At 36.3% G+C, this 14164-nt stretch overlaps 1 pseudogene; it reads left to right on the top strand.

Moving 5' to 3' along the window:
- LOC116582221 overlaps nucleotides 1–14164 on the top strand; it is a 72164-nt pseudogene that overhangs the window by 15821 nt on the left and 42179 nt on the right.

Below are 14164 nucleotides of genomic sequence, written 5' to 3'. Positions count from 1 at the left end.
CCAGGACCCTGAGATCATGACCTGAGCTGAAGGCAGTGGCTTAACACACTGAGCCACCTAGGCACCCCATCTTTTTTAAATTTTTTAAAAGATTTTATTTATTTATTTGAGGCAGAGAGAGAGATAGCACAAGCAGGGGAAGGGACAGAGGGAGAGAGAGAAGCACATTCCCGGCCAAGCAGGAGCCCGGTGTGGGGCTCAATCCCAGGACCCTGAGACCATGACCTGAGATCATGACCTAATCTGAAGGCAGACACTTAACCAACTGAGCCACCCAGGTGCCCCTTCCTCTCTCTGTCTAAACTAATGTTCCAAAGTTGAAGTATAGTCTTAACACCCTTAGGAGATATACTGAGGCTTTCTTTTCACCATTAGTTTATGCTATCTAGTAGACACTATTTCTTCTTCCCGCATTTTCATTCCCTGTAGTCACTTTGCCTTCCCTCCCACTCTCTAAGAAAATATTGTTATACTAACAGGTATAATGTAGTATCTGGTGTTTTGTGTAGCTATGGATTTAGATTGAAACTGCCCAGCATGGATTTCAGTTTTGTCATTTTGTGACACAATGGGAAAATTCAGCTTATTAAACATTTTGCAGAATTGCACCCAAACTTTGCCAAGCAGGAAAGTTGGACATTTTCTTTGTAGTGACTTTTTTATTCTAGTTTTCATAACCTAGAGATCAGACTGTTGCTTTCACATGATATATGTAGTATCTCATGAGTGGACTTTGAGTTTGTTTTGCCTTGAAATATCTAGACTCCTTTTATTTTTTAAGAGCTATATTGTAAACAGAATTAAAAACACATTTTTAACATAACAAACTTAGAGAACGAAGGGAGGAAAGAAAGAAAAAAAGAAAGAGACGGCAGGAAGGAGGGAGAGGAGAAAACGGAGGAAGAAACAGGAGCAACAACCACTACCAAGCTTACAGAGAAAAATTCAGGGATGAAATATGCTAAATGTTCAGGATTAAAGAAACTGGGATTGTGAATATATTTAACTATGCTCAGTATTTGTAATTTTCTGTGACAAAAGTATAATTTTCTAATGTTAAGAACATAAAAATGCCAGCTTGGAGCTGTTAATTTAGAACAAACATTAGAGATTTAGAGCTAGAGATTTAGGTTTTATTATAAATGGTTAGATAAATTTAATGATAAGCTTTATTATCTATACATTTAGGAGTTATCTTGGGAAATCATTTATAATACTTCTACTAGATATATTTTGATACAGGTAATATATACTATATATGCATGCATAGATATGTGTATATCTCTATCTCTATTGAGTGTGTATGTATGTATATGTGTGCAATTAAAAAACCTTTTATTGTCTAGCTCATTACATACATATAATACTTTTTAAGTTACAGTTACAAAACGTTATAACATATAGAAAGCTGTCTTCCTAGATCCTGGAAAACTGTAAAGCATTAGGAAAAAATGGTTTTTTTTTGTTTTCATGTGGTTTCAATGGACTTATGGCCTATTTTATGGCAGAGATGACAAAGTGTTAACAGAATTATTAAATAATTCCTAGACAACATTTCTAACATCAATATCTGAAGCTTGTTTTTAATAAGTTATATTTGTAGCCCTTGGTCAACTATATGATGTCCTTAAGCTTAACAACCCTAAGCTCTTTGTTAGAAACACAGTCTAGGGGCTTTAAAAAAAATCTAGGTAATATTGGTCTCAGATCCTTATAGATAGTCCAATGTCCCATCAAGGAGTTTTGTAAATTCCTGGCAGGGGTGTTAGAGAAGAGGGAGAGCTCCAGCTCCAGCTGTCTGCTTTAAGTTAATTCTTATCCTCCACTCTGTGTCTCAGGAGTGTTCCTTTTCTTCCATCCTAAGGGAAAACTTAATATGAGACATACACTCTACTCCATGAGGGCCCAAGCCAAATGTGAATAGAATATGATTCTAAACAGCATTCTACTGAAAAATGTATAAACATGGTATATCAAGTAAATTTAAATTGCATGTTGGATATGCTTATCCTTCAACTCCATTGATCACCTTGATATAGGAGATTTCTCCCATATTCCATGGCCCCAAATAGCACTCTGTCCTCTTGACATTCCCTGAATTCCTCTATTCATCAATTAAACCATATTCCCCTAATGACACTATTTTCTTACTCCGTTATAGAAAAGATTTCAGAGATTAATATCAGTATCTATAGCAACCATTTATAACCACCTGAATAAGAAAAATAGCAAAACAAAGCCATATGGGCAGGAGATCCTCAGAAGGGGAGAAATATATATTTATTTTTAACAGATCCATTGACTGAATTTATCCTGTCCATTTAAAGGAGACTTGAGACAGCATTAATTCATCTGTTTTGAGAAATGCTGGCACTGCACTCGGTTCTAAGGATACTGTGTTGAGTGAAACAGATAAAGCCCATGCACAGACATATTGACTTGTCTGGAGGGAATACACTATCACGTAAGTAGACACAGAGAAGAGCCATGAGGAGTGCTGTATAAAGTGTAAATTCATATTGCTAAAGTATACAAGGAACCTAATTTCAACTGAAGACTCAAGGAAGGCCTCTCTGAAAAGTAATAATGTGCAGCATGGCCTCAAGGATGAGAAGAAGCCAAGTATAAAAAGGGCAAGGACAAAGATGAACAAAGTCCTTAAGGTGAGACCTTTGAGTGTTGGAGGGAATGAAAGGAGGCCCAGAGGGAGTAGCACAGACAGGGCATTGGCACGGCAATGGAGTGCAAAGAGCGTGTAGAGGAAGGCAAAGGTCAGCTCCCAAAGGATTCAAAATAGTATTTTAGGTATAATGGGAAATCCTTGAAAAGTTCTGGGGAGGAGTTAGCATGGTCCACTTGACATTTTAAGGAGATCACTCTAGTTTATGAAGAACAGATCCAAGAACAAAAGGGGATGGCATTTATTTTCATAAATCTATAAGATGTTATGATTGGGGACATATCATACAAATTAGATCTAAGACCTTTTTTGGAAAGGGTCTATGTAAACATACATAGCCATTTCTTTAGAGACTAAAGTCTAAAAAATGAAATGGCTCTCCATTTGGATTTGGATGGCCAGATTGTTTTCTCATCTGATGTAGCACTGCTTGGGCAACTTAGTATTTCAGCACTGTGTGAGCTAAAATTGGTGAAGTTACATGTTTAGATGAGGGTTCTCTATCTCTTTCACTTCTGGGTAGGGACAGGAAAGTAGAGCTTCAACTTAGTCTTTTTTTCTATTTTATCTATCTACCTATCTAGATGCCTAAATAAATAAATAGGTAGGTAGGTAGATATAGATGCAGGTAATTAAAAGCTCTCATTTACTGAGAACCTACTCTGAGTTGGGCTTCTTGTATACATTACCTCTAATGCTGATAAGACTGTGCTCATTTTACAGATGAGAGAATGGAGATTCAGAAATGTTAATTCACTTGCCCAAGGCCACACAGCTATTATGTAGCCCTGCTAGTAGTAGACCTACGTAGACCTACTACTAATACGTACGGTTCCAAAATCTATTAACTTCTCCCCTCTATTCTGCTGCTTCCACATGCATTATTCTTTCTGAGCAGAGAAAGTAAATCCAGCAGAGGAAAGAACTGCTGAACTTCCCCCTTTTATCCCTCTGACAACACAAATATTTCCTCCCTAAAGTGATTTTAAATGGAAATTGGAGAGCTAATATTTATTATGTAACAGTACATAATTTAAAGGAATAAACAATTATCTGGTTCACTTGAATTTTATTTGACTTATTCCTTCAGACAGACACTCACTGCTTTTAGTGTGGCTGACAGAATACATGTGGAAATAAGGAATCATCGGTTTGTGAGAGTGATATGTGGTAGGCATCCTCCCTCACTTCACACAGATCACGGGCAAATATGTGTTCTCAAAGATGCACAGATTCATACGGAAGTGAGAAAAACAAAAACCAGTACTGAAGGCCCTGTTGTCTAAATAAAAGAATAGTATCACAAAAACAAGAGGCAGCAAGGATTCTTTGATCAATTGTCTGCCGGGGATACTGTCAGCAATATTCAGGTTCAACCCTCTTTTTCTTATCAGAATGTTCGTCTGGCAGTGTTCTTGCGGATTATCTATTTCTGCTGAATAACTTGCAGCAGGGCTGCTAATCAAGAGAGAAAAGAAGCTGCCTTTGGTGATGAAAATTGCTTTCCAGTGACTGATTGTGCTAATCAATCTTCTACAAGGGAAATCAGGAGTAAAAGATGGCCAATAATTGCAAAACACTGCTGCATCCATGAAGAAAAATAACTGACGCACAAAGCCCAGAAAAGCAACTCTTGGGAAAATGTTGCAGAGTTGGCTATTTAAAACACACATACGTTGGAAAGCAGTTTTTCACAGTTTTAGCCTTCTATGTAATACGTAGGTAAGGACTGTGCTTACTTTACTCTGGCATTAGAGAATCTGACGGCACTTCATGATTGGAGGGTAATCTGGGATTTTTCATTTGGAATCTGAAAACTGATTGAAAGTTATAAAACTTACCAAGATTGTTGATGCAGGGATGACATTTAGCCTCTGATCATAACTTTTTGTGTGTGATAATTACAACTGAATTAAGGGCAGAAAATCTCTTTCTAATGATTCCCAGCTGTCAGTGCAGCTCAATTAATGATCCTTAGTGGTTCAGTCCATTTGTTTAGAGTTTGCTCACAAGTTCCTTGTGATATTAAGTATAAAATTGGATATAATGTTGATTCTATATCTAGTTTTATGCAGACATTGTAAAGTAGAACTAAAACTTATATTCCTCCCATTAAAAAACAGAATTATTTTTCCAATCTGGTGTGCATTTAAAGCAATTTTTTAAGACTCTGCATAACTTAAGAGTCAACTACATAAGAGATCCGGAATCATACATGTTGAGTAAAATATGTGAGATAATGCCTGAAATTTGAAAAATCCGTTTTGGCTGCTTATACTCACATATCGAGTTTCTTCAGATCTAAAACAGCATCAATTGTAAGGCTCACTAAAACAATTGAAGAAGAAATAGATCACAATCTAAATTAATATATATTGCTTTAATTTAAAGCAATTTGTAAGTTGCTTTAGCATGATCTAGTCATACAAGCTTTTTTTGCTTTGAAGTTTTCTATTTCCAAGAGATTTGGAAATTTCTCTTGCCTAAAGTGACATCTCTTGGAGTATATGAGGTAATTCCAAAAGAATGTAACAAAACCTACAAAAGCAACGTCTACTCATGATGGGACTCTCTCTTCCGTCTCATGAAGCATTTTTATATTTCTTTGCACAAAACCATGAAATGGTGTTTACTCCCCCAATGATAAATATTTTCTTTAATAGCATTAAATTTGCACCCCAGTGCTGTATTTTCATGGCCAAATAATTCTATATTCCAAAACGCATGATATTATAATTACTGATAATAGTGTAAAGCAATGAAACTCAACATGTTTGTTTAGTAACATAACTCAGCTGAAATGGTATTAAAAGCAATGACTAAGAGTGCATATGAGCAGGCAACAACAAATACAACATAGTTGGTACCTGGACAATGACAACTGGAAGATACAGACATGTCCTGATTTCAGAGAAGTTAAAATGTGGAAAATGTGCATCTTAGAATTGGGAAATACATTAATATTGCAAGGTGAAACTTTCAAGATAATGATTTTCAATTCCCTCATTTTCCACGGTAGGTCCATAAGGCCCAATGAATTAAGAAAGCCATTTCAGATGGTGGTATAAACTAGGTAAGACTCCTAATTTTTAGGACAGTTTATATTCTATTAATTCATGTTTTTCCTGATCCCCTTTTGAATGATTTGTTACTTTGTGATATTCTTATTTTCTTGGGCTTAAAGCTGTTACTTGATTGAAGACTGATTTAACTCGTCCTATTGATGACTGATGATTGAATACACCATATAGGTTGCTTCTATGCTCTATTAAGTGAACTTACTTGGTAATATAGGATGTTCTTAATCTATGTAATTCAATATTTTATTTAGGTTCTAGCAACTAAAAGATAAAATTACTATCCCTGATTAATCTTTCCCAAAATATTTTCATTCTGCCAAATTAAAGGTCTTTCTTTTGTTTGCTGCACCACTTCTAGACATTTCTATCCAATTTTTGGGGGGGTTGAAGAGATGGAAGGGCAGAGGGAGAGGGAGAGAGAGAACTTAAATTGTCTATGGAGCCCAACTCGGGGCTCAATCTCACAATCATGACCTGATCCGAAATCACAAGTAAGCTGCTTAACCAACTGAACCACCCAGGCGCCACTCCATCCAATTTTTGAGGCTTTTCATAACTTAGCCTCATCTAAATCACTCAATTTTATTTCCCTCTACTTGAAGCCATATTACCCTGATTTTTATTTTTGTCATTATCAACACTGTTACAATGTTACAAGGCAGTGCATTTGACAGAACCAAAAAAGGAGGATCTGGAATCAACATAACACTGGCAATGGAGCTTATATTAGTTTTAACTTCCTCATCTGGTATTAAAAGTTCTCTCTAAAGTTGGCTTTAATGGGTGTGCAGGAGAGTATCATACGATCAGGTGTATGTGAAGGCATTCTCAAGCAGAATATCACCTTTTCCATTCTTTTCTCATGACACTATATTCTGTCAGTAACGAAGCTTCTTCCTAAAACAAAAAAGCAAACTTAAAATCCATTAAATAAGGTATCACTGAATACCTTAAAATTATTAGTGTATAACAGATGGCTCATACTCAGTTCCGGTTATTCTGTCCCCCACATATTTACTCTGCAAAAAAAAAAAAAAAAAAAAAAAAAAAAAAGCTCAAAAAATTCTAAAGGACTAACTCAATATGAAAATAAGAAACTTCATTATAGGGGCACCAGCGTGGCTCAGTGGGTTAAGAACTCTGCCTTCAGCTCAGGTCATGATCCCAGGGTCCTGGGATGAAGCCCCACATCGGGCTCTCTGCTCAGCAGGGAGCCTGCTTCCTCCTCTCTCTCTCTGCCTGCCTCACTGCCTACTTGTGATCTCTCTGTCAAATGGATATATAAAATCTTAAAAAAAAAAAGTAACTTCATTATAAAAGTAGACTTAACTAGTACCTGAATATGTTTGTCATCATTCAGAAAGTATTCTGGATCAGCAGAAGTATGTTTAGCTATGGATCAAAGAACTAAGGAGGAATTACAGAGTGTCTGAGTTGGTTTATGATAGCTGATAATTTCCTTTCACCTTTTCTCTTCTTCTCTAACTTGTTAAACTGAAGTCCTAAGGACAATTCTTCACCTGAAAGCCATGACCACTTTGCCATTAAGATTAGTCAACAAGATATATGATATAAACTCTTTATCATATTTCCATTTCAAATAAAATTATACTACCCTAGATTATATAGATATGATTTAATCACAATTTTTAACATAATGAAACATACACACGTAGAGCATTATATACAGCACCGTACAGATATAAAATTTTAGATTATGAGCACAGGATTTAGGTTGCAAATTAAGGTTGCAGAAATCAAGTACTGTATCAGAAAATAAATATTTAGAAACATTAATTAATATGATGGAATACAACCATTAGAAATTGTGGCTTCAAGTAATTTCTCACTATATAAGAAAAGTAAACCTTAAGTTTTTAAAAGCATATCATGTGATAAAACTAATGTGATCCTAGTTAAAATCTATACATATTCTATGTAGCTACCAATATATATTTATCTGTGTATTAATATTTAGAACATATATATCCAAATGTAAAATGAGAACAGTGATTGGTATGAGCAATGACATTATAAAATATTAGTCTAATCAATTAAAATGGGATTACTTTGGTGTTTTACTATGTTCATTTTATGTTTTTGTTCTTTATTTCTAATATAGAGCATTCATATTTTATGGAAGATTTATTTATAATACTATATGAAAATATCCCATTATGCCTACTGAGAAAAAAAGAATCTACTAATAGGCCAGGATATTGCAAATTGCATGATAATGCTCAAATATGAGTTGTTAAATTACTTTGGTTATCATAAAAAAAATCAATGGTCATATCTATAGAACTGATAGAGCCTTAATCTGACAAATCTATATAACCCCTGCCTACAGTGAGTAAAATAATAGGTAACAGGATTGCTTTAAGAATTAAATGCGATAGGGATACCTGGGTGGCTCAGTCCATTAAGCACCTGCCTTCAGTTCAGGTCATGATCCCAGGCCCCATGCTGCATCATCATTGGGCTCCCTGCTCAGCAGGGAGACTTCTTCTCCCTCTCCCCCTGCCTGCTGCTCCCTCAGCTTGTGCTCTCTCTCTCTGTCAAATAAATAAATAAATAGATAGATAGATAAATAAATAAATAAATAAATAAATAAAATCTTAAACAAAATGGAAGTAAATGCAATAATGTATGTAAAGTACCTAGTGTACTTCCTAGAAATTAGTAAGCATTCAATAACAATGGTTAAATTTTTCATAATAAAAATGCGTTATTTGGGGGCATGTGAGTGGCTCAGTGGGTTAAGCCTCTTCCTTCGGCTCAGGTCATGATCTCAGGGTCCTGGGATCGAGTCCCGCATCGGGCTCTCTGCTCAGCGGGGAGCCTCCTTCCCCCTCTCTCTCTGCCTGCCTCTCTGCCTACTTGTGATCTCCCTCTCTCTGTCAAATAAATAAAAAAATAAAATAAAATCTTAAAAAAATTTTTTTAAATGTTATTTTGGATGTTTTTACTGAATCAAATCATATCAGCAAATATATGTGTTTTAATAAAAATATGACAAATTAGTTAAATAATGTTAAACCAAGAACTGAGGGATTCATTATACCATATAATAATCAAACAGAACTTGTGCTTATAAATACTTTAAAGTTTCATACATATTTCACCAATCAGTTGGTTCTGGGCCTATCTGATGCTGTGTTAAATGATAGCTTTTCCAAATCATAGGTATCTACCTTGAGGAATTAATTTATAATTATATTAATCCAGAATGAATGTCCTGTAAACTTCACTTCAATTCTCCATACTTCTTATTTTGCCAGCCATGTCTACAACTTTTGAACAATTAGGGAAGAAAACTATGACCTTCCTATTAAAATAAAACACCCAATAGTAATGGAATGAGAATTTCCCAGAGGGCAATTATGACTGTACCTCAAAACCCCAAAATATTTCCTGAAATTCATTCTGTTTCTTGCTTGTTACTATACAGACCACCATCTTGGTTGAGGGTTGAAATGGAGGTTGGAAGAGAGACAAGTAGAGAAACTCCTGAATAGCTACAAAAATCTCTAAACATCTCACAGCACTATTGACTTTATTAAAGGTTAAAGTAAGTAGTGGTTTCAGTTTGACATTTTCAAAAAATTCAGTTAACATGGAGCTGTTCCAGATGAAGCAGAATTCAGGAATCTTAAAGCTTACCTTCTCAAAGAGGGTCTTTGGAACCCCTTGATTTTTCAACTGAAAGGGGCTTTAAAAGACCTGAGTTAGAGAATATCAAAGGGAAATAAACACAGAGGAAAATATGAACCTAGGTCATCTGATTCATAAGGTGCAATTTTCAGTTTTCAGTTTGAGGAATTCTACAGAGAAGCCTTTCTGTGAAACTCATAGTATATTTCCATGAAGTCTTTACTTGTGTTAGAAAATATCTGTCATGAAAAAGAGGCCATACATACAAAATTCTATATTCCTGAAGATCTAAACTCAACAAAGCACGTTCAAAATGAGGCTCTTTTGTTCAGTCTCGCCCAAATTTGACTTTTCTTCCAGCTTCTCCTTGGTGTGAAAATACCAAAGTAGTTTATGCTATCAGGACCTATTAATTTGAATATTTCCAACTTAACTGATCATCACCAGAAGATGGCATAAATACACTAAATAAGAATGTGAATAAGTATTTAGAGATCCTTTCTTTGTTAAAGAATACAAAGGATGTTTTAAAATTATACTGCATAAAAAAATAGAAAATAAAATTAGAGTGAATAATTCAACTTTAATTTTTTCCTTATGTATTATATTCTCACAGACTTCTTTATTGTGGAGACTGTATCATAAAACATGCAAACATGTTCTTTTCATATATACTAATGTCAGTAACTAGAATTTTTAAAAGGTAAAAATCTGTTTCAGTCCAGAGTCAAATCTAAAAAAAGCAAAATCCTTATTTCAGTTGATATTTTTCAATATGAAATATCTATTTTTCTTGCCACTTTAAGGGAAATAAACATTGACAAATGTTATTAACATTTAATGAATGATTAATAGCATTGCCTTTTCCATAATAATTTATTATAAGAAGTGTTTTATCATTTTCAAGAGACACGTAAATAATTCTATGCAATGCCATTTATAAATGCTTTATAATAGGTTGATGGAACATTATTTAGAACCTGTTACAAACATGAAAAAGGTAAAAACAAGTCTCCTAATGACTAAATCTTAAAAGTCTGTGTTGTCATTAATCAAGTTTCTTAAATCATTTCTAAATGTTACCTCAATTTAAAATGCAACTGCCATTTCTTATTCAGTTGTTCCCTCAAGTAGGGATAGAACAAATCTATAGCACTCAACCTGGAGTAACCACCATGGCTTAGAATTGTTAGGTGCAGTGGCAGCAGAAAGTTCCAGAGAATTACCTGTCATCAAAGCCTAGAATATTCTGATATTAATTTTAGACAGATGTTAAGTAAGGGAGGTGGTACAAACAAGTTTATGACAGATGTTTTTTAGGTAAACCTTTTAAACTAATTTACCGATAACTAGACCTTGCTTAGAAGTGAATGCCACCTGCATCGCCTGGGTGGCTCATCTAGTGAAGCGTCTGACTCTTGGTTTCAGCTCATGTCATGACCTCAGGTTCATGAGATCGAGCACCTCCTCAGGCTCCATGCTCAGCGGAGAGTCTGCTGAAGATTCTCTCTCTCTCTCTCTCACTCTGCCCCTCCCCCTCCTCACGTGTGCACGCTCTCTCTCTCTTTTAAGTAAGTAAATAAATTTATTTTAAAGGACTCGCATTTAGGTAAAATAGAAAAATATATTTTACATATGTCTAGTAAAAGAAAGAAACCAAAATTAAAAAAATAAAATAATCATGAAATTCCTACAGGGCTACAATGAATGCCAGTCCATAACTTCACAAAATTTCACAAAAGAAATTTCACCGTAAAAGGTCTATTTAAGGACGCCTGGGCGGCTCACTGGGTTAAAGCCTCTGCCTTCAGCTCAGGTCATGATCTCAGGGTCGTGGGATCAAGCCCTGAATCAGGCTATCCGCTCAGCGGGGAGGCTGCTCCCCGCCTCCCCCCCACCCCGCCGCCGCCCTCTGTCTGCCTCTCTACCTACTTGTGGTCTCTGTCTGTCAAATAAATAAATAAAATCTTTTAAAGAAAAGGTCTATTGGGGCGCCTGGGTGGCTCAGTGGGTTAAGCCACTGCCTTCGGCTCAGGTCATGGTCTCAGGGACCTGGGATCAAGCCCCGCATCGGGCTCTCTGCTCAGCAGGGAGCCTGCTTCCTCCTCTCTCTCTGCCTGCCTCTCTGCCTGCTTGTCATCTCTCTCTGTCAAGTAAATAAATAAAATCTTAAAAAAAAAAGATTTAAAAAAAAAAAAAAGAAAAGGTCTATTTAATTCTGTCATTGTTTTGTAAATAGGAAAGAGTTGTTCAGCTAATGTCTTCTTCACACCTTGTGTGTTCTCACTTGGTTATCTCTGCACCACTGATTTTTTAAAAAAATATTTTATTTATTTACTCATTTGACAGAGAGAGAGTGAGTGCAAGAAGGGGGAGCAGCAGAGGGAGAGGGAGAAGCAGGCTTTCCACTGAGCAGAGAGCCTGATGTGGGGCTCCATCCCAGGACCCTGGGATCATGACCTGAGGTGAAGGCAGACACCCAACCAACTGGACCACCCAGGCACCCCTTCACTAATCTTTTTCTTGTCACCACCACCATCCCTGTTGTGACTTGTTCTCCCTGCTTTCTGCTCCTTTCCTCTCCATGTTATCTTACACACTTCTGCAGGATCCCTTGTCCTAAATGTTACACTGGTCATACCATCCCTTCAGGGACTTGTCCTTTACATTAGTATTTCTCATCCAAGATCCTCAGAACACATAGGTATCTGGACACATTACATGCTGTTTGATGAGGGAAAAACAGTAATCTGTGATTAGATACACCTGAAAAATATAGGGTAAACAGAATAAAGTTAATTTCTCTACTTCTCATAACCTTTGATGTCCCAAAAGCTCAGTGTGAATTTCCAGGTTAGAGCTAAGATATGAAGCACTTCTCAAATTTATTTCTCCATCAAAATCATTTGCTGCAGAACATCCTCCAACATCTTCTAAGACACTTGAGAACACTTTGAGATACTGGTTGACAGTATAATTACTCAATTCTAAATCTGATATTCTATGAACTTCACAGTAGGGCCCTATATTAGTTTCCTAGGATTGCCATAACAAAGTACCATAAACCAAATGCCTTAAAACAACAGAAATTTATTGTCTCACAATTCTAAATGCTTAGAGTCCAAAACCAAGTTATCAGCAGGGCCATGCCCTGAGGTCACATGCTGAGGTTCTAGATGATCATGAAGTTTTTTTAAAGATTTTATTTATTTGATAGAGAGAGAGAGCACACATGCATGAACAGGGATGAGAGGGAGAAGTAGGCTCCCTGCTGAGCAGGAAGTCCCATTCAGGGCTCTATCCAGGACTCCAGGATCATGACCTGAGCCAAAGGTAGATGCTCAACTGACTGAGCCACCCAGGTGCCCTCACATGGTTATGGATTTTGAGGGTACACTATTCACCCTAGCACAGGCACCAACCATCTTTGTAATATTTCTCTCACTACTATTTTAGTGTTTCCTGTGTTTAAACCAATAATGTTTAGTTACTGCCCCCTATAATATACCCTGGACTTTTTCCCTTGGCAGTCCAGACTTAGAGACAGTGTGCGAAGATCAGTTACCCTTGAGGCAGATGTTATATGTTGGCTCACTCAACAGCTTTATCAACCTATTCTTCACTTTCCTCTACTCTTAAATCTAGACAGGAAAATACTCGACTTCCCAGCCGCTCTTGCACCTAGAGGAGGCCATATAACAAGTCTCCCACCAAAGTCCTTGAGGAAGATTATTATCAAAAAATAAAAATGCAAATGATCATGAGGAGAAAAACATTTTCCTTGTTCTTTTATATTTTTCCTGTCTTCCTACCTGGAAAATGGGGAGACATGATGAGTGGAAGTCCAGCGGCCACCTTGTGACCATGAGGGTGAAAGCCATACACACCACATGTGGTAAGGCAGGAAAATCAAAGGAATGTGAGTGCTTGAAAAGAATATGGAGCTTCCTGGGATGCCTATGTGGCTCAGTCAGGTAAGTGTCTGCCTTTGGCTCAGGTCATGATTCCAGGGTCCTGGGATCGCACCTAGAATCAGCCTCTATACTCAGCAGGGAGTCTGCTTCTCCCTTTGTCTTCTCTCTCTCTGACAAATAAATAAATAAAATCTTCAAGAGAGAATGTATTAAAAATTTAAAAAGACTAGGGAGCCTCCTAATACTGTGGATTGCCTATTCCTAGACTTTTGTGCATGAAAGCCACTGTTCAGAGGGTTTTCTTGAGCTAGCAGCCATGTGTAATCCTGATTCATAAATCTTTTCCATTTGTTAAATTCAGTTTCTGTCTGTTCTTAATAATGACACTGCTTTCTATAGCTGGAAAAATGCTTTTCTTCTCTGAATTAACATGACTGATTTCTAGGATTCATTTATCAATTAATATTCTCCTGCCAGGCAGCATTGCTCTTTTTCTATTCAAACTGTTATTTTAATAGTTCATGTACTATTTTCATATTTACCTATATAACTAAATATAACATAGTTGTCTTAGATGACTCAGGAAATATAGCATACTTAACAGAAAGTATAGCTTCTGATATTTCCTTCTACTTCATAGCATATAATAGCATATAATAGCTATTCACAGCTTCACAGCATATAATAGCTGAAAATATTTTCTCAAAACATGTCCACTATGTGATTAAGTTGGGGGATCTGTAAAGTAGCTGTAAAGGTGTTGCCTACTATTTTCCTCTCAAGTAGTTCTTTCTGCTGAATCTCCCATTACATCCATTAGACCATGCTCCTCATAT

The sequence above is a fragment of the Mustela erminea genome, chromosome X (genome assembly GCF_009829155.1).
Source record: "Mustela erminea isolate mMusErm1 chromosome X, mMusErm1.Pri, whole genome shotgun sequence".
In the NCBI taxonomy this organism is placed as follows: Eukaryota; Metazoa; Chordata; class Mammalia; order Carnivora; family Mustelidae; genus Mustela; species Mustela erminea.
Note: the sequence above shows the minus strand (reverse complement) of the source record. Positions and strands in the feature narration are given on the sequence as shown.